General features: G+C 37.6%; 1 protein-coding gene across 1 annotated transcript in view; it reads right to left on the bottom strand.

Annotated features, from left to right (window-relative positions):
• The window catches only part of LOC118746860, a 100,856-nt gene extending 81,831 nt beyond the window's left edge, over window positions 1–19,025 (bottom strand). Inside the window, exons 1-2 of the mRNA XM_036480820.1 lie at window positions 18,907–19,025; window positions 17,782–17,952 (exon numbers count right to left, since the gene is read on the bottom strand). The gene's annotated coding sequence lies outside the window, so the exon portion shown is untranslated. The remainder of the gene's footprint in view (window positions 1–17,781; window positions 17,953–18,906) is intronic.
• Between the last annotated feature and the right edge of the window lie 425 nt (window positions 19,026–19,450).

Genomic DNA, 19,450 nt, shown 5'->3' with positions numbered 1-19,450 from the left:
AAAGTTTTTCAAGCGAAAGTAAAAATTCATAAAAGTAAAGTACCTTACATACATACGTACATACGAAGACGCTCAGGAGTTGAAGGCAATTTGTCGCTGCTGCTGCTACTACTCGAGTATGCAGAAAAAGTCCATTTCTAGAGTTATCTACTAGCTCGCGTACGCAAGTGCACATATCTACATGTGTATGTATTTGTATGCGTGTGATGCCAAGAAATTGAATAGAAATTAAATTTAGTCGGAAAAAATACGCTAGCGACCACCGTCATGGTACCAAGCAGCGGGGCAGTAGTCGCAGCAATAGCGATAGCGGGAAAGGCGGTTGCAACTGGCAACTGGCAACAGAAGACAAATTTGCCGCGCGCCGACAGCTAGACAGCGTAAGACAGGCGGCAAACAAGGCATTGGAGCGTCATTAAAGTGATGACAACTCTGAGCAATTGCCGCTGCGGCTGTTGTTGCTGCTGCTGCTGCTGCTATGGCAAGTAGTGTCTGCATTGTGGACAAAGCTGGGCTAGTAGTTATTGCCTTTAATTTACCTATTTGTCACTATGTACCTTTACCTAAGTACTCCCGACGATTCAGAGCGCTACCGTCTTGGCTTGGCAGTGGCCACGGCCACTGGTGCGCCAACACTGGACGCTGGTTGCGTGAAAGCACGAATTCATTTAAAATTCCAAGCACACGCATTTGTGCACAGCCACCGAAGCCATGTGTCTCCATTGCTGCTGCCGTCGCCACCACCGCTGCCACCGTTGCTGTCGACGTTGCCGCGGCTATCGAGCATTTGAAAGCTTTGTAGGACTGTATGTATAAAATATATTTATATTGGGTGCACAGTGAGAATTAAAAGTAGCCACGCATGCATGTTCATGTTTATGCGTCTCGCATTATCCAATGGCTTAAGTTCGCTCTCTTATCTGCGCTTATGGCATGTCAAAACGAAATGGTAATAACCTCATTTTTGAACGATTTCAGTATAAAGCTGAGCAACAAACTGGCATTGCGTTGCATAAATATGTACATCTTTTCATACACAAATGTTCTAAGATCAACGAGGGTCAGGTTAAGCTGGTAGTCCCTTGTCAAGGAAACAACTTAGACGCGATAGTTAGCCCTTTGTGATACCAATGCGAGCGGTAACTGTTAAGTTAAAGCGAGAGCCGCAGCGCGCGAAAACGAAGTCGAGGAGCGGACTATACAGAAAGTACGAACCCAAGTACCTGAGCCGCAAACTTGCAAAAGCTGGCCAGTCTAAGAGGATGTGTTGAGATGACGCCATCTCCTCATCCTCCATGCAGCTGAAACAAAAGGAGTCGGGTAAGATATTTAATCCCGATCGTCGACAGTCGCCAGTCAGTACACGTACCAGAATAGAGATATCGGGCTTAGCGATCCTAAGGAGATACCTAGATCCGCTTCGTTCCATCCTCGGCAAAAATTACCTCACTGTAGCGCAAGCTCTGCTTTTCCTCCAGCGTTCGCAGAGCTTACCCCAGGCCCATATTTCGAAGAGAAGCCCACAAGTAGTCAAGGAAGCACTCACTGTCTTTTTCTTGCCTATGCTGCCTTAATGTTGACGTCTACGGCTAGTTCATCAGCCGCACAGTTTCCCGCGATATCACTATGGTTTGGCACTCAAGCAAGTCTAACACGGTAATAATCCGGCGCGATCGAAAGCGAGTTAAGGCATTGCTCGACAAGTTTCGAGCGCACCGTAAGTAAGCCCAAGGCTCTAATTGCTGCCTGGCTGTCTGAGTAGATGTTAACCTTCCTTACCGCCAGCGCGCCCAGCAGCCAATCGACTGCTTCTTTAATAGCAGCAACCTTCACCTGAAAGACACTACAGTGGTATCGAAGCCTAAATTTAAGGTTGATGGAGAGCTCCCTACAAAAGACCCTTCCAGTGAACCATCCAGAAGGCTTCAACCCATCCATGTAAAAGTTCACCGGTGCCTCCTTCCAACCTCTGCCTCCCATCCACTCATCCCTTGATGGGATATGCGTGGAGAAAGAGTTAGCTGGTTTTAGACTATATACGGAGAGATTCGTGGTATCAGGGATTAAAACGAAGCCCCGGAGAGTACTACAGTGTCCAGATCCCGATTAAGTCAGGCAAATAGTGCTCCCAGGTCTGAGTGTCGCCTTTGCTGCAGCTGTTTTAACTGCAATATCGGCAGGTGCTATGTTAGGCATGCCTTTGAGAGCCAGAGTTGGAGTGGTCCTCGGCGCCTCATTGATTCCAATGGGGGCAGCTCTTTGCGCACGCTCCATCCCACTGACTAATTTAGCTCTTTCCAGTGCATCCAATCAGAGGAGGACTATATAGAATGTTATAGGCTTCACTATGGTTACATAGGGCCAGGAAATAACCTTGGTAGAAAGGCCCCATCTCTTACCTAACGCACCCCCCCCCCCCCCTCCCTAGCGAGCCACTGAAGCCTTTTTTGCCCTCTTCTCGTTATTAGACTTCCACGATAGTTTCCTATCAAGAATCAAGCCCAAGTACTTGGCCCTGTCAGAAAGTGCCTTCAAATCCTCCGTCCTTTGGCATAGATTTTCGTGAGTGTAGTAAACGAAACATAAGACTTTGGTCTAATCGTGAACGAGAATAAGACAAAGTAGTTACTGGTAACAAACAAAAAGTTTTCGCGTATTGGGATACACATCACTCACTACTGAAAGTTCGACGTAGTCAATGACTTTGTCTATATACCTAGAATCCAACATTAATATTACCAATAATGTCAACCATTGGGATCGGTAGGAAATTGAAGAGCAGAAAAGTTGTAAGTCTGAGTCCAAACCGGCGAACGGTTGTAGTACCAAATAAGAAGAAGAAATTCCCTCCAGAATCGGTTTCGTTAAAAACTAAATTAGCCAGCAGAAAAAGTTATTTTAAGTCAAATTAAATTAATTAAATGAAGGGTCACAAAATATTTTACGCGAAGATATCACACAACTGTACTACAATATATTTTCTTTGAAAATAATTCTCTTAAAGCAAGTATTTATTATAAATGAAATGAAAACTTAAGTACAGTTGGTTTTATTTATATATCTTTCACCAGGTCTCGGTGTTCCGTTCAAATAGATAATTCGGACCGCCCCTTATCATTGACTGTGGAGATTATCGAGACACCATTGCACATTTCTAGTAGTTTACAACATAGTTTTGCTTGAAGCGCTAATACTTAATGACTCTCTTAAATTTTATAGGCAAAATAAAGAAAAAAATCATTTATTTTGTAGAAGCTAACGAAACAAAAATACGCAGTTAAAATTACTGTACGTACAATGAGAAACACACAAAGTAAGCCGCAGCTAGCAGCGTTGCATGGTAACGATTGGATCAGATACGGGAAAGTAAGTACATATGTATGACTGTGTATTAGGGTGGTCCAAAAATACACAGAAAAATCAAATTTTTTTGAGTTTCATTCTGCCAACCCCCATAATTATAGAAAAGTAAAATAAGGATACCTGAATTTTTTAATTTTGAAGTCGATTAATATTTAACAGTGTCACCGCACAGTGTTCTATTTTAGAAAAAAGGACGAAAACAGATAGCGAAATAAATGTAACGGTATTTTATAGTTTTTGAGTTGGAAAATTCACACACATATTTTTTCTGTTTTTGCGTCAAGGAATTCATGGTTGCGAAAACCGAAAACCCCAATTTAAATCTCTTTTTTTTTTTAATTCATTACAAGCTGTTTTTAGGTAAAAAAAGTTAAAAAGGTCTGATTGAACAAAAAAATAACTTTAACTCAAAACCGACCTTCAGAAGTAACGTTTTAAGATTTTTTTTCTTTTACCTAAAAATTGCATGCGATGAACTTTGAACTTTTTTTTTCAAAAATAGAACACTGTGCGCCGGTGCTTTGAAGTTTTCCATATCCATATTTTATGTGGGAAAAATAAATTTTTTCGTAGAATTGCTATAAAATTATTACAATAAATATTTCTGATCAAATAAAAATATTTGCCTTCAAAAATTTCCAAGAATAGAATTATTATGCAAATTGAACGTTAAAAGTTCACTAACTACTTTCTCAAAACGTGCGTGGTGTGGTTACGAATGAAAGACGAGATTATCGGTTTTGAAAAAATAGTTTTTAAGATTTTAAAGTTGAATTGTAACCTGATTCTATTGGTGGAAGATTGCAGAAGGTTATTACTATTATTCGTTCAAAAAATATTTATTTGTAACGATTTTATAGCAATTCCTAAAAAAATATATTTCTCCATGTGAAATAATGGAAAACTTAAAGCCCCAGCGGTACGGTAAATTTTAACCGCTTTCAAAATAAAAAAACTGGTTTTCCTTACTTTCGAAATTATTCAGTTCTTGGGATTCCTGAAAAAAAAATGTGGGCCGCCCTAATGTCGTGTATATTTACATATGTATGTATGTAGTTTTGAAATTCTAATCATTTACGCGTAGCGCATTAACTCATATATACAGAGCTACATATGTATATATGTAGGTATATATGTATGCATGTATGTACTTAAGCATGAAGGCATAGCTCGTGAGCAAAGAAACACAATTAAGCTTTTTGGTCTGGTTAAATGCCTTGAAGTCTTGTTTGTTGCGTAGAGTGCAATCGGTTTTAATTAATTGCATTTTTAGTGAAAAGTAAGCAAAAACATAAAACATAGAAACACTTACTTACACGTGACTGCCGTGCGCAAATTTCTGCTATACTTTTTGTTGTTATTCGCAAATATTTGGCATTAAGTTTGACGCTTGAAAATCGATTTCATATTTTTTGCATCAAAAGTGCTGGGCATTTAAATTTTTTTTTACAAGCTTTTTTTCCACTTTGCTTGTAGCTACAAGTATTGCATGCCGCTAGACTGCCACCGTTTTTGAACACATTCATGTATATCAGTATATATATGTACGTAAATTTGTTTTTAATTTTTAATGTTGGCCAGTCTTGCTCTGTATTTTGTTAGTTCACTTTTTCTGTGTTGCTGTTAATGCTAATGTTTTTTTCTTTTTTTTTTGTTGCAGATCAAGTTTCATTTATTTCCTTGAAAATTGACGTTTAAGTAGTTCTCAGTTGGATTATTTTGTTGTTTGCACTACTTTAATTCACAATTGTACTCATAAATAATTGCAGTGTTTTTTTGTTTACCTTTGACTTGTACTTTATTTTATTGGATTACATTAATTAAATAGCCATGTGTCATGATTAAAAACTGAAAAGCAAAAAAAAAAAAAACAAAAAAATGTTGGCGCAATCACGCGCACACGCGCATTTATAAGTGCACGAACGTTTGGCTGACACGCATGTCTGGAACAGTGTTTAGATTTAAAAAAAAATAATCTTGATTATTTTTTGTTTTAAATGATTGGCTTTTTATAGCTTAGCTCAACATTTATTTAATCCTAAATTGATGTTTTTTGGCGGCTTTAATAAGAGAAAAACGCGAAAATCTGAGGTCTTAATACAAATTATGAAATTCATATTTAGGAAAACAAAAATATGTTGACTTAGTGTACCTCGCAACTCTAACGACTTGTCAAGTTGGGCATTCCTAGTTCAATGACAACAACTCCTAGCGCGGCTTTCGACACACTTCTATACCTAGTTTTATCAGCAGAACGGTTATACTGTTTACGTCAATACTCATCTCTCTGAGTTTTAGGACAATACTCGTCATATACAGGAACCGGGCTTATCTCATTCCGGTACCGAGACAGAGTGAAATCATGGGCAATGAAGTGGCGAGTATTCTCAATGGAACCGAGACTGCAAAGAAATCATGGAATGTAACAGATAGACCGATGCCGAAAGTATCAGCAAGATGATTTCAAACTCGTCTACACCTAACACCTGCGCGAATTTAGAACTCTTACAGGTTGTGTCACACGAGCCAGATGGGCGCTGAACTCGTTTGATCGCTATAAGACCCCATGGGTAGGTGGTGTCCGACGAGTTATGCTACAGCAGGGAGGAGAGAATCTAATGCTATACTTAGTGGACATAATGACAAGCAGTCTTGCGGAAACTTACGTTTCACAGGTGTGGAGGAGGGCGCGATTAATCTTTATCCCTAAGGTGGGTAAAAGGAACCTTTCAGTCTATAGGCCGTACCACATATGCGTTGAAAGCAATGAAGAAGATAATAGACAACCTTATTAGATCTAGCATCCTGAAGGCAATATCTCTACACCGAACTCAAAGAGCTGTTGAATTTGGAACAGGGCTTTTGATGTAGAAGGAGCGTTTAAAAATACGTCGGATTCTGTAGTGGGCAGAGCGCTAGTGAAGAGAACTGTGCAGCAAATGGTCTGCAGTTGGGTGGGTACGCTGCTGCGTCCTATAATTGCTGAAACCGAATGGATGAATTCCTTCAGCTTCGATCTACAATGGTATTTACTCTGAAGGCTATGCGGATCATTGCCAGGGAAAGATTTGAGAGCACATTTTTCAAAGAGGTTTAAGATTAACAAAAGGATGGAAAAGAGCCCTGCCGGGTATTAGGTACATAACCCTGGAGGAGGCTGCGGTCAACGTCACCAGCGAGGATAAATATCTGGGACTAATGCATCCCCAAGATCTGTGTTCCTATGGGGAAATATCCGAGCATCCTTTAAGCAGAAGTCTGCGCCATCTATCTATGTGCGGAGGTAATCATGAGTACAAGGTACAGCAATGAGAGAAACATAATTCTGAGCGACAGCCGGACAGGCGGCCCTCAAAACTCTTCCATCCCATGAAGTCTCAAGTCATCGTAAGTCCTTGTGTGCATTGAGAAGCTAAACTTCCTTGACAGACACAATAACATCAAGTTAGCGTGGATACCCGGCCATGGGGGTATAGAGGGTAATAAGGCGGTGGTGGACTATCTCGCTAGAGAGGCGACAGCCATTACTCCAGTCGGTCCAGAGCCCTTCCTGGGAGTAGTCCCAATACTATTTATAAAGGAGGAGGTTACGTGAGAGAGGAACACACTAAGGCATAGATCAGGAGGAATGCGCCAGGCAAAGAGTTTAACTTAAAGGTTTAACCAGGAGAAATTCCAAAGTTGAATCAACCTCCCAAAGGGAAAGGCTCTTTACCGTCTCTGCAATTCGGCCAGACCGAGACACCACCGAGTGTGATGCAGTCTGCAGAAGACGTGAGATAAGTCCGCGCTCAATGTGGCCACAGCGTAAGCAAATCCACTCCCTACCCTCGAAGGCAGTATTATATTTTCTGAGGGATCTAGGCTTGTTGTGAAGAGAAGAGGGTACAATATCTGTGTCACGAGAGCATATTTACCACTATTAAGTCCTTATTTAACGCCGATTTCGCTTTCTAGGATCATTGCACCTAGAAGAACGTAGCCAAACAGCATTTAGCCAAGGAGCCTAGCTAGATTTCTTAACGAAACATGGATGAGACAATATCTTGAACTATATCGAGGTCTAATATAATACTTAGAAGTCGAAAATCTTTACTAAGTCGTTTGCATACTCTTGCAGAAGGTAGGGCGCTGCTGGTTGGTTATCACAGAAAGTACAAAGAGAAAAAAGGCTTTCCTTCCCATACGTGGAAAGAATTTTTTTTACGACGAGATTCACTGGGCATTGGCATCGGCATCGAAGCAAAAACCGCATTCGGTTCGCCAACTACTCAGAAAGTGGTGAATTAAACAGCAACTCGGTAAATCCGAAGTCGAAAAACCACTAACGAACTAAGCAGCTATAACTGCAGAAGCTTCTGCTCATCTCTGCGCACTGAATTTGTTGTTGCCTTTTCATAAAAAGTTTTTTGGTTAAACGAGCAGTGCCGGCTTTAGGTGAGCCGAGAAGTAGCAAGTCAAGAAGGGCTAATATAAAGATAACGTTTTTGCTTTATCGCACTTGACCGAAATCCCCTAGATGTTAATGCCGCCAATTAAGAAGATAATTAATGATTTTAATAATTTTTGAATTAATTATAAAACTAATTTGAAAACATTTAAAAACTTTTTGTCGATTTAAAAACCACAGCTCGGCGCTAATGACCACTAAATTCATTAAGCACACAAAAGCATAAAAACTTACATACATATGTACGTATGTCTGTTAGGGTAGCCCTTAAAATATCAATAGCTTCAATTTATGCTTTTTTCAAACATAATTCCAAATTTAAAAAAAACATACCATGCACAGTGGGATATAAATCCATTCTAGCGCGCCAAAATTCCTTTTAAAAATTGTCTTAAATTTAGCTGATATTCTGTGCAGTTGCTGCTAATACTATACGAATAATTGCAATATCAGTTGTTGTTAAATTCAAGGCAAACTTTTTTTTACAAACTTTTTCGAGCTGTATATGCATACTTTTCATTTGAAAGCCATTTTAATGCTGACCTTACGGACTGATATTTAATACGTGTTGTTTCAAATTTACGGTGTATCGAAAACATTTTTTTTCACAAATAATTTTTGTAAAAGCCGGTAAAAATATTGCTACCAACGGCAACCTTTGATTTTCATGTATTTCAGGTAAGTAAATACTAGGGTGATAGACTCGGTTTTCCAACCCGGTTTTCACTGTTTTTTTTTATATCTATAGGCAGTTGTTTTGAAATTTTGATTTTTCGAATACCGAATGAACCGATTTTTTTTCTCAAACAACCCGTTTTTTTCATTTCATTCAATTCATGATCTTTCAATCAAATATTTTGAGTTTTTCCAGTTTTCAAGTTTTTTCCAGTTTAAGGGAAACCCCTAAATAGTTTTTAAATTATATCCCAGCTTATTTGGGGATGAACATTTTATCTTATTTGAGTCCAATAAATGAATGTTTGGCGCTTAAAAGTTTTCTACGTATTTGGCCGAGCTTCTTCGGGTTCTGCTTCTTGATATTGTGACTCAAATAGAGAGTTACACTTTTGCTCCACCTCCGAAGAAATTTTTTTATGGCAGAAGTACACCCGGAGATTTGCAATTGTCTACCGAGGGCAACCGCAATTTAAAAACTTTTTTTTTTGTTGCTGGGACCAGAAATTGAAACATGGGTGGCCGAGTGGCACTAGGCACATCTAAGCACAGAAAAATCGGTTTTTATAATTTCAAAATCGAGAATCGGCTTTTTTCAAATTGCAATTTTTCGAATAACTCGAAAACTGGTTTTGAAAAAAGGCGAATAGGCGCACACTCTAGTAGATACTTATAATATCATCTATAGAAAATATGTTCAACATACTGGCCTAGAAAGATAGAATAAAAAAACTAGAGCTAACTCGTAAACGAAACGAAAATAAAGTCAGAATATAAAAAAGTTTTTGAGTTATAGGAAAATTTTTTCGAGATCTGAAAAAAGTGAACCCTCCCCCCAACTCCCCTAAATTACAAAACTCTTGCAAATTTTATGTATATATTTTTAACGGCCACCCTAATGTATGTATGTACATATGTAAAACGTTTATAAGCTTGTAAGGTTCACGTATAATATCTAGTTGTAGCTTTCCATAATGTAAACTGCGCATGTGCACTGTGTTCGCGCCAGCATTGTCGCCCATTTGCTTAGTTAAATGGAACCTAGAAGATTTATTGCTGTCGTTGTATAATTTTCTGTTGTTGTGTATATGTATGTACATATGTAGCTACATATGATTACATGCGCACATTTTTACGTTTTGCATAACTTCATGTAGTAAACACATAAAATATTTTACATACATATGTATGTATGTACATTGGGGTGGTCCAAAACAAGTAAAGTCGGAACTTTAATGCTCTCCCACCCTAGCATAGTTCTATATCGAAAAAATTATACCCCTCCTTTTTTATTTTAAAATCAAAAAAAATATTTAGAGGTCGCTCAAAGCGCCATGTATTTTATGTGGAGAAAAAACAACTTTTCGTGGAACTGGTATTGAATTCTTCAAAACCAATATTTTTCGATCGGAAAACTCTGTTTCTCTTCAGGAGATTCCCAAAAATAATACCCAATTATTTATTTAAACATTTTTGCATAGTAACTATATTTTTTAGGTCCGCCAAAACCCCCAGAAAATGCAATGGTGGGATAAGGGGGTGAGAGCATTAAAATTCCGACTTTACCTATTTTGGACCACCCTAATGTACATGCATAGGCACATTTTAAATAATACACAAGTACTAGTTTTTTATTCACTTCGTCACGAACTTGCACTACGTACAACAAATGTCCGCAAGTACGAGTACAACTTTATTTTATTATTGTCGTTTAACTCCTTAATCTTTTTTATACCTTTTCCAATTTTTTCTAACAAATTTGTTTCATTGCCAACACAAAATCGTATGCATATATGTACATATGAACATAATTCTTGTTTGCAAAGCTACTGTTGCTGTTTAGCAATTGCAAGGGGCTTTTTCGCTTCTTTATTCTTTAGAAACTTCATTCTTTATTTTACTAAAAAAATTTTTATGACTCAAAAAAAATAAAATAAATATAAATAGTGGCAAAGCGCTGTTTTCCGTTTTAACCTTTTTCAACCCGAACTCATTCTTTTTTGTCCACTTCGAAACGCATTATGGCACACTGGCGACTCATTTCAGCGCTCATTAGCGCATTACTCAACGTTTTGGGTGACCGCTTGAAGCTTGAAACTTTGCATACTCATATTTAGTAGTGTTTTGCAAGTTGTTGCCGCTTATTAGGTTGAACGCCTGACCGTTAGACCTTTTGTAGTTAGTAACAAAGCATAGTTTGTGCTCATTGAACCTGCTCCGACCGGAGTGACGAAGTTAAACGCACTGTGAAGTAGATTCAGCCAAATGGCACGAAGCCATCAAAGCGTGTTTGGAGTTTGGAAATTATGCTAATGCTTATACAAACATACACACGTAAACACAAATATAGCTAAATATTTCAGATCGAGTTAAGAAGCTTGTTAAAGCTACTTTAAACCCCTCAGTATTTGTCTAAGCATTTCGAATAAAAAAGGTCACAACCTTTAAGCGTATTCTTGAAGCACAAACCACAGCACACTGGCCAAGGGAACGAATGTTACAAATTTCTCGTAGATACTTTTACTAAGTGCAACGGGGTATAGTCATTCTTCTGCTCAATCCCGATTATGGTAGCGTACAACTAGGGTCAAAGCCACAGCGTCTACTATGTTAAACTTGCTACAAAGTCAGGAGCGAGGAGGAGGAGGTTGTCAGATTTTTTTTGGGCAAAATGATAAACCGATGCCTGGCATCTATATTGGAAGAGGATGCGACTTTCCTACTAGGAAGTAGTGAGGACTCTGAAACAGAAAATGGAACTGGAGCTGGATCTGGAGCTGGCTGGCAGCTTGAGCATAACTTCAGAAACTTTTCTGCTTTCGGTATATTGATAAGAGGCTTTCAATTGGAACATTTTACGTAAGTTGAGACTGGTAATGATACGGGATACTGCGGTATTCAATACAATGAACTATTGGCGACTTGCCGTTCTCTAAAACGTGAACGGAGCCAATTATAGCGCTAAGCATAGCGGGAACTGTCAGGTGCATTAGTGATCTTCTGAGCAAGGCTCACGAGAACCGTTGGTGCAATATTGACACCTGTAAAAAAGTAAAGTGTTTCCCGAAAATGACTGGCTGGTTACGATTCCCTCCCACACAGAATAGCAGTGAACTACGATTCTTTATAGGCCTGATAACAGTAAATCCATTTGGACGACATATGACAGCCATAAGTATAATCGACGACGCATTGTATTGAGAATCGACCAGCTAAACCTTGCTTCACTCGACAAACTACTAAGGAAGATAAAGTTGCTTCGGGTTTCCTGCGACATAGTTTCATGCTCACTTCTCAGAAAAATTCAAACTTTGACGTCGTTAGCAACGGCGAGTACGTCAGACGATGGAACGATGTGATGGAAGATAGTCCAGCGAATTAAAATACAGCGGCTCCCCTGGCTTGGCCATGTCGTTCGAATGGACACCGAAGCTCCAGCTCTGAAAGTCGGAACCCGCTGGTGGTAGCAGAGGAAGAGGGTGGCCCCCACTGCGATGGAAAGACCAGGTGGAGAAGGACTTGGCTTTACTTGGCATTTCCAATTCGCGTCAGTTGGCACAGAAAAGAAACGACTGGCGTGCTTTGTTGAACTCGGCCAAAATCGCTTAGTCGGTTACAGCGCCAAATAAGAAGAAGAAGAAGAAGAAGAAGGCGGTACAAAGGAAATTACGCGAATGGGTGGGCTGATATGCTAGCTGAAACGGGTGTAAACTTACCACCGATGCAACATACAAGACAGAATTAGACATGGCAGGGATATCGGAGGTTAAATCCTTGTAAAATGCGAATGTAACTCCAAAAGCACCGCTGTTCCGCCTTCTTCACCCAATGATGAAAATTGCAAACCATTAGTTTCTTTCAAAGTGATAAGTATTTTTTTTAATCTAACAAAAATATAGAAAAGCCGTCCTACCAAACGGTTTATAACAGTATTGGCATTGTACAAACGTATATCCGCGCATTCATAAAAGCGGAGAAGATTTGCCAGCAGCTTCAAAAATTCTAAAAAGGCAACGGAAAGTCAATCAACTCTGAATAAAACGACAGCTTATCTACTACATACATAAGTATTAGGGTGTTGGATTATTCGTCTTTTTCCCAAAACCGGTTTTCGAGTTATTTGAAAAATGGCAATTTGAAAAAAATCGTTTACCGATTTTGAGATTAAGAAAACGCCGGATAAACCGGTGAAAATGCTTATGTACGTATGAGGTAATGACTTAAAGCAAAGAGCAAAGCCAAATAAGTTGAAAGTTTTTTTTTGATCAAAAGTAAAACAAAAAAACAAAATCAGTGAAACATTTTTTTAATACGTTTTTGCATTTTGCCTGACTTTTTTCGGATAGTGCTGTTGCCGCTGCCGAGTGCTTGGGCGGGCCTACTGCCACTCGGGAGCCCCATGGTTCAATTTCTGGTCCTAGCAACATCAAAATCCATTTTTTTTTTTTTTTTAAATAGCGGGTAGCATAAAAAAAGCTTTTTCGGAGGTGGAGTAAAAGTGTCACAATATTCGATAAATAAAACAATATTTCAAAAAAAACGCCTGTAGATATCTAAAACAAAAAACGATGGAAACAGGTTTGGAAAATCCGAGTCAATCACCCTAATAAGTATTTCCACTAATAATACCTAGAAATAACAAACTAAGTACAAATGTTGGTACATCGGCGTAGCCAGAATGAAATTTAAGGGGGGGAGGGATGCTCGAGCACCCCCCAGCCCCTTCCTTGCTACGCCCATGTGTAGGTACACACATATGTACATATTATTGTCATCATAGAACTTAGATCAACTTAGAAGGTGGAATGAAATTCATAAACGTGGGATGATAATGTGGAATTCAGCGTTAATAAATACCACATACACATTAGAGATGCCGTTTTTAAATCGATTAAATCGAAGATCGATTAATCCAGCCCTTTCGATTCGACTTTTTGTCGACTTATTAGTTCCGATTCGATCCGTGAATCGATCCAAAAAATCCGAGAATCCACATTAGATTTTTCATCAATTGATGCATATTGATCTACGGTTTGCCCAAGAAAATTTATAAAATTTTTAAGAAAATTGAATTTGGGGCTAGTAAAAAAATGCAGGCTTGGCAACTCCTACCTTTCCAACTTTAGAAAGTAAAGCCCAAAGAATTCAATGACCTGCTTCTCTTTCTTCTCCGACTGCAGGACTCATCAGGGAAACTCTACATAAAATTATGGGTAATAATACTACAACAAAAACTTCAAAAATTGGAGTTTCAAACTTTATGGATATTTTCGTTAAAAAGGTGCATACCGTAATTGCCTTCTTTAAACAAAAAAAAAATTGAGTATGCAGTTTTATAGCCCATCGAATTTTAGGTGTCAGGACTTAGCGTTGATTTTTGGCGATTTTTTTCTTCTCGCTTAAGTTCCATATAAAAAAACAATTTCGCGCTATGGAGGAAATGAGCCACATATTCGGTGGAAAAAATTGCCAGAGATCAAAATTGTACTCTATTAAACTAAGATTCAATGGCCTACAAAACTACATACCTAAATGTTTTTTTCAAAAAGCGTAATTAAGGAGTGAGATTTAGAATTAGCAAAAACAAAGAAATTCAAAAATTGTCCGTATTGCAAAAAAAAATCACATAGCAGCACAAACTTAAGCTTTATTGGGCGACGGTATGTATAACCTTACATTTTTTCTTCTAATTATTTATGGATTGTTGCCTGATAGCTTTTGGATAAGTTTTAACAATTAATTGCAATAAATGTTTGTAATTTCAGTGTTGGTCAGATCGCTGTGTTTTGTGCCTTTATACAAATTAAGTAAAATATATGAATCGATCTTGAAAAATCGATTTATTTTTTGACGATTTCTTCCTGCATCGATTATTTTTATTTCGATCTGTTATTTCTAATACACATATGAAAGTAGTACAATAAATTTTTACAAAGTGGCATTTCATTTGATATAAAATTATTATGTAAGCAGCGCTCATTAGCATACAAATAATCAACTCTTTCTCGATTTCGTAATGCTTCTCCCAGCGGGCGTGTGAGTAGACTAATTCACAGTTTGCTTCCTTTATTGTATTTGGAAGTGGTCACTATGCTTTTTTATAGCTACCAAATTTCAAGCAGACACTTTTTCTGTCTGCATGTCGGATAATAGTGGCCACAAATTTGTTTAGAATATTTCATTATAAAGTGCTTCATTGGCACTTTTGAGCATAATTTTAAGCCCGTTAGGTTTTGTAGCTGCTGTAATGATAACTACTGTTAAGACCGAGTTTATTGTCTATTTTGTGGAATGCTATTGTTAATTTCAACCTTTTTAACTGACTTCCAAAAAAGGAGGAGGTTATCAGTTCGTGGGAATATATTTTTTTTTATGCCAACGTCAACCGATTTCGATAATTCTTTTTGCATCGGAAAGGTAGTGTCTCAGAGGTGGTCCCATATTAATCTGGTTTAGATTCGATCATTGGATATTTTTTTTATATATGAGAATTTAAGTCGGTTTTTTTTTTTTGCTAAAACTTACTTGTTAATATTTAATGTGCGTTTTCAATGCCAATTTGGAGTTGAGATTGCTTTTTTGAAATTTAATGCCGTTTACATAACAACTTGGATTGAAGTTTTAGGTGCTTTCGTAGCTCGAAAGGCTTTTATTTAGATAAGTCTCAACATTAGAGCAACAATGATGGGTTAAGAACTCTTATTCAAGTCACAGGAGCTCGGTTGAGATGCTGTTGGATATGCGGACATGATAATTATATTTAGATTTATTTAAATTCGTTAGTCTAACTCAAACGTTATGAATGCATCTGCTTCATTTAGTGCTAAACTAAAACTGGTCGGCTGAGAAGCCCGAACTTAAAATTAATAGTGTGACTTTATCATATGATTGAATTAGCCAAATCTTGGTATTAAGGCCTCTGCGGCACACTCATTTATAGTCGTATTTGGATCCGATAGCCAAGCTGCAGTGAGAGCAGCGAGCATGATCATGGTTTGTCAGGGAATCTTAACGGTTCAGCAAAGGCGGAGGAAAGCTTTTCTAGTCGTGGTATCACCACTTTAGGCCGAATTTCGCCGCCGGTTGTCAGCCACAATTACATACATTTGGAAAAGCTCTTTCATTAAAAAAGTTTATGTACTTGGGTGATCAACTCGGTTATTCAAAATCGGTTTCAAACAATTTTTTTAATATTTTTAGGTGGTATGATATCTTGGTTTTTCGAATATCGAGTAAACCGAATGGAATTAACCGGGTTCTTATTTAGTTTATTAATAAACCGGAATCAAGAAATTCTAAATATTTGTTTTATTGAAAGTAAAACTAAAAAATTGTATTAATCTTATATCTAAATACTGAAAATTTTCCAACTTGCAAAAATTACTTAAAAAATAAAAGGAAAACCGAACGAAAATCCTACATTGAACTGATGTGAGTGGGCATTTGAGATGGTTAGTATCGTCGCAGCATCTTATTCAGATCGGACTGCAGAGTTTAATATCCAGAATGGAGTTGTATCAAAGTACCGCGGGCCGGAAGATGAAGAAATTCAAGCGGCGAGAGTTGACGAAGATGGTGATTGATTCTTCAAAGCTTGTCTACTATATATGTATAGTTGGTCTGGTTCATCGCATGGCGCATTCGCATTATCAAGGAAGCCGGTTCTACTTATTCCAGGTTTTCCCCGACAAAGCTTGCTATACCTATTTTTAATCGTTATACTCTATTGTAATTTTGGTCATTTTCTGATCAAGAGTACACTGAGAAAAGAGCTTGGTTACGTCATGTAAATATGTTTCCCTCAACGCATGTTTTGGCAATAGTTATATCATTTAGTTATAGTTACCAAATCTTGTGATGAAAGGAATATTTTTAGCTGACCCTTTTCTCAGTATGTATGGAAAATATGTAAAATAAAAACGGTTTGATCGGGTTTTTCTTAATTTCGAAATGGGAACCGGTTTTTTTAAGTTGTCATTTTTCGAATAACTCGATAACCGGTTTTCGAAAAAATCCGGTTTTCTTAATATTGAAACAAGGAACCGGTTCCAATCAAATTGCCCTTTTTCGATTAAATACGAATTTTCGAAAAAATACGAATAATCGGACACCCTAGTACGGAGCTTTTGTCTGTAAAAATCATAATTTTTGATGTTCTTACTAACATCTAAGGATTTTTTCACACACACTTTTAGCGCTTAACCCCTTCATGGCCACGTTTTCCAAAAAGTTCTGCATTTTGGCGGTTCTGTACTTACGTTTTAATAAATTTATTTTACAATTAAAAAAAAAAAAACATTTAAAAACAAAAGTACCAAAAATTGGGCAAATAACACAGGACAACACTGATTTTGGTGCGGTAAATATTAAAGCTATTTCTAACACTTTTACCTCATTTTTCTCAAAATCTGGAGCTGATGGAAACTTTGCACATACAGGTTCTTAATCACCACCAAAAAATCGATCAACAGCTTTAAAATCTTCCGCATCAAAATCTTTCCATTTTGTTAGCCTGTGTAATATTTCACCACCTATTATGTAATTTTTTTTTAACATTTTTAGTGATTTTAGGAAAAATAGGTTAAGGAAAACCCCTGAATTTTCATCAAAACTATTCAATTTACCATATTTTACAAAAATTGAAAAACAATATTTTCTAATTTGTTTTGAAAAAAAAAATATGAATTGCAATTTTACCTCGATTGTGTGTGTACATAATAATATTTTTAATTTTTTCTTGAATAAAAAATAATAAATTTTTTTAAAATAAAATATGTATCAAAAGAGTTATTTAACCAAAAGGATAAATAAAAAAAAGTATTTTTGGGTAATGAGTGTTTTTGGGGAGGAATAATTTTTTTGGGAGAATTATTTTCATCCCTAAAATAAAAATAAAAACTTTTATTTAGTTCAGTTTTAAAAGTAGATAATATTTTTTTTTTTTGAGAAAATATTTATTTTAAATTTTTTTACAGATTTCGGAATAAAATTATTTTTTTCTGCAAAAAATTGATTTATCACAAGAATTTAAAAAACCTTACCAACTATTGCAAAACGTTATTTCGGAGATTTTTTTATTTTTGTGGAAAAAATATGAAATTATCTCATTTACATCTAGATATTTTAGGAAAATTAAAAAATACATAAATATATTTAGGACCAACAATTTGCATTAACTTTTTCTTTGACATTGCAATTTGCAATTTTCTTAAACAGGTTTATGGTCCTGTAAGGGTTAAAATCGGTAATAAATATTTAACAAAAGATGGTCAGGTAGTAAAAATCTAGTTTACCTTGTATATGAGTATTACTCGTACATATTTATTGCTGTTGTTTCTATAATTTATGTTTTATTATTTTTTTTTTATAATTTATTTATTTTGTTCATTCCGTTTTAACTACTTGGTATTCACAACGTTTCCATCATTTAGCCAAAAGATTTATGTTTTTTTGCCATCACATTCCTTTTATTGTTAAACATATGCAGATGTGCCGTTTCATTAATTATAGGCCAGCACTTACGTACGTATGTATGTATGTATCTATTGTAAATGTGCTGCCGCGTTTTTATAAGCAACCTTCTTTTACACAGTTATACCCATTATTTAGCGATCTTGATTTGTGTGACTTTTAATTCTCGTTTTATATTCATATTAGTTATTGCAGTTGTTGTTGCAGCTGCATTATTACGGTTTCGTAATCGTAGCTTAAAAAGCACATAACAAACACGGTTATTTAGCTACGGTTCTCGTAGCCCGTTGCTCGCGACACACACACCACACACATCACACAGACACGCGCGCGCGCACACACCAAACCACACCACACCACAAAACGGCAACGCGGCCCGCACGGCACATGGCGCGGCATAGCATTTGGCTAAGCGGCGACCAAGACGCGGCCGCGCCATACCTAATCGCGCCGATCAGCACCCGCAAAACATTCACAACAATGCCAGTCGATGAAGTAACAACAAGAAATGCAAAAAGCCGAACAATAATAGCACAAACAACAATAATAATGATAATAATATAGAGCGCCAACAGCGCTGTTACACCTGTTACGTTGATGTGGCTGATGGCGGTAGTGGCGGTGGCGGTTGCGGCGACTGTTGCTTTTTTCGCGCAGGTTATTTTAACTTTAATTTTGCTATTTGATTTTATTTCACAAAGTAGTTCTCACAGACATACACACCTATTCATGCACGGCAAATATACATTTGTAGGTATGTATCTAGTATTTATTTTCACTTGTAAAGCGTTTTATACGATTAGCGGGCGAGCGCGCGCGCAGGCGCATTTCAATTTGTACTACGCTAATGAGCGCGGTGCGGTTGTGGTTCACTGTACCTATATAATTACATATGGTTTATTCATATATAAGTACATATGTAAGCGTGCGGCATATTTGTAACACACCTTGAATTGTTTTGAAGAAGCAGGCAAAGTTACGCGTTCGTGTAACTTTGAATTTAAACAACCATCGAAGACGGAAAAATTACTACGCAAATAAAGACGACGACGGCACCGCCATCCGCGCTGACACACTGTAAGAAACTGAAAAGCTCAACTCAAAGTAAGCGCTTGTGAAGGCTCCCAGAGTGGACGCTCTGCTGCCATCATGTGTCTGTCTTGCCGCCGCTCACCGTTGAGTGTGTGAAGTGGTGTGGTGTGAAGTGCAGTGGAGTGGAGTGGAGTGGAGTGGAGCGGCATGTTAAGTTGAGTTATGTTGTGCGCTGTAGTGTGGTCGCGCTTTGGCCATAAGCGTTGAAGAGGTTTTGAAGTTGGTTCACATACTCGCCTCAGCGCACCAACAATTGAACTAAGCGAAGCGAAGCGTAGCAAAGCTGGGGCGAAAAGGAAAAACAAACCAAAGCAAAGCCAATAAGTTAGCGTTTAGAAGGTAAGTCGCGCGACGAATGAGCGTGTGAGCGTAGCAGCGCGCGACAATGCTTGCCATGTT

This window comes from Rhagoletis pomonella, unplaced genomic scaffold (genome assembly GCF_013731165.1).
Source record: "Rhagoletis pomonella isolate Grant_MI unplaced genomic scaffold, Rhpom_1.0 Rhpom_scaffold_00011, whole genome shotgun sequence".
In the NCBI taxonomy this organism is placed as follows: Eukaryota; Metazoa; Arthropoda; class Insecta; order Diptera; family Tephritidae; genus Rhagoletis; species Rhagoletis pomonella.
This window is presented reverse-complemented; position numbering and strand designations above follow the sequence as displayed.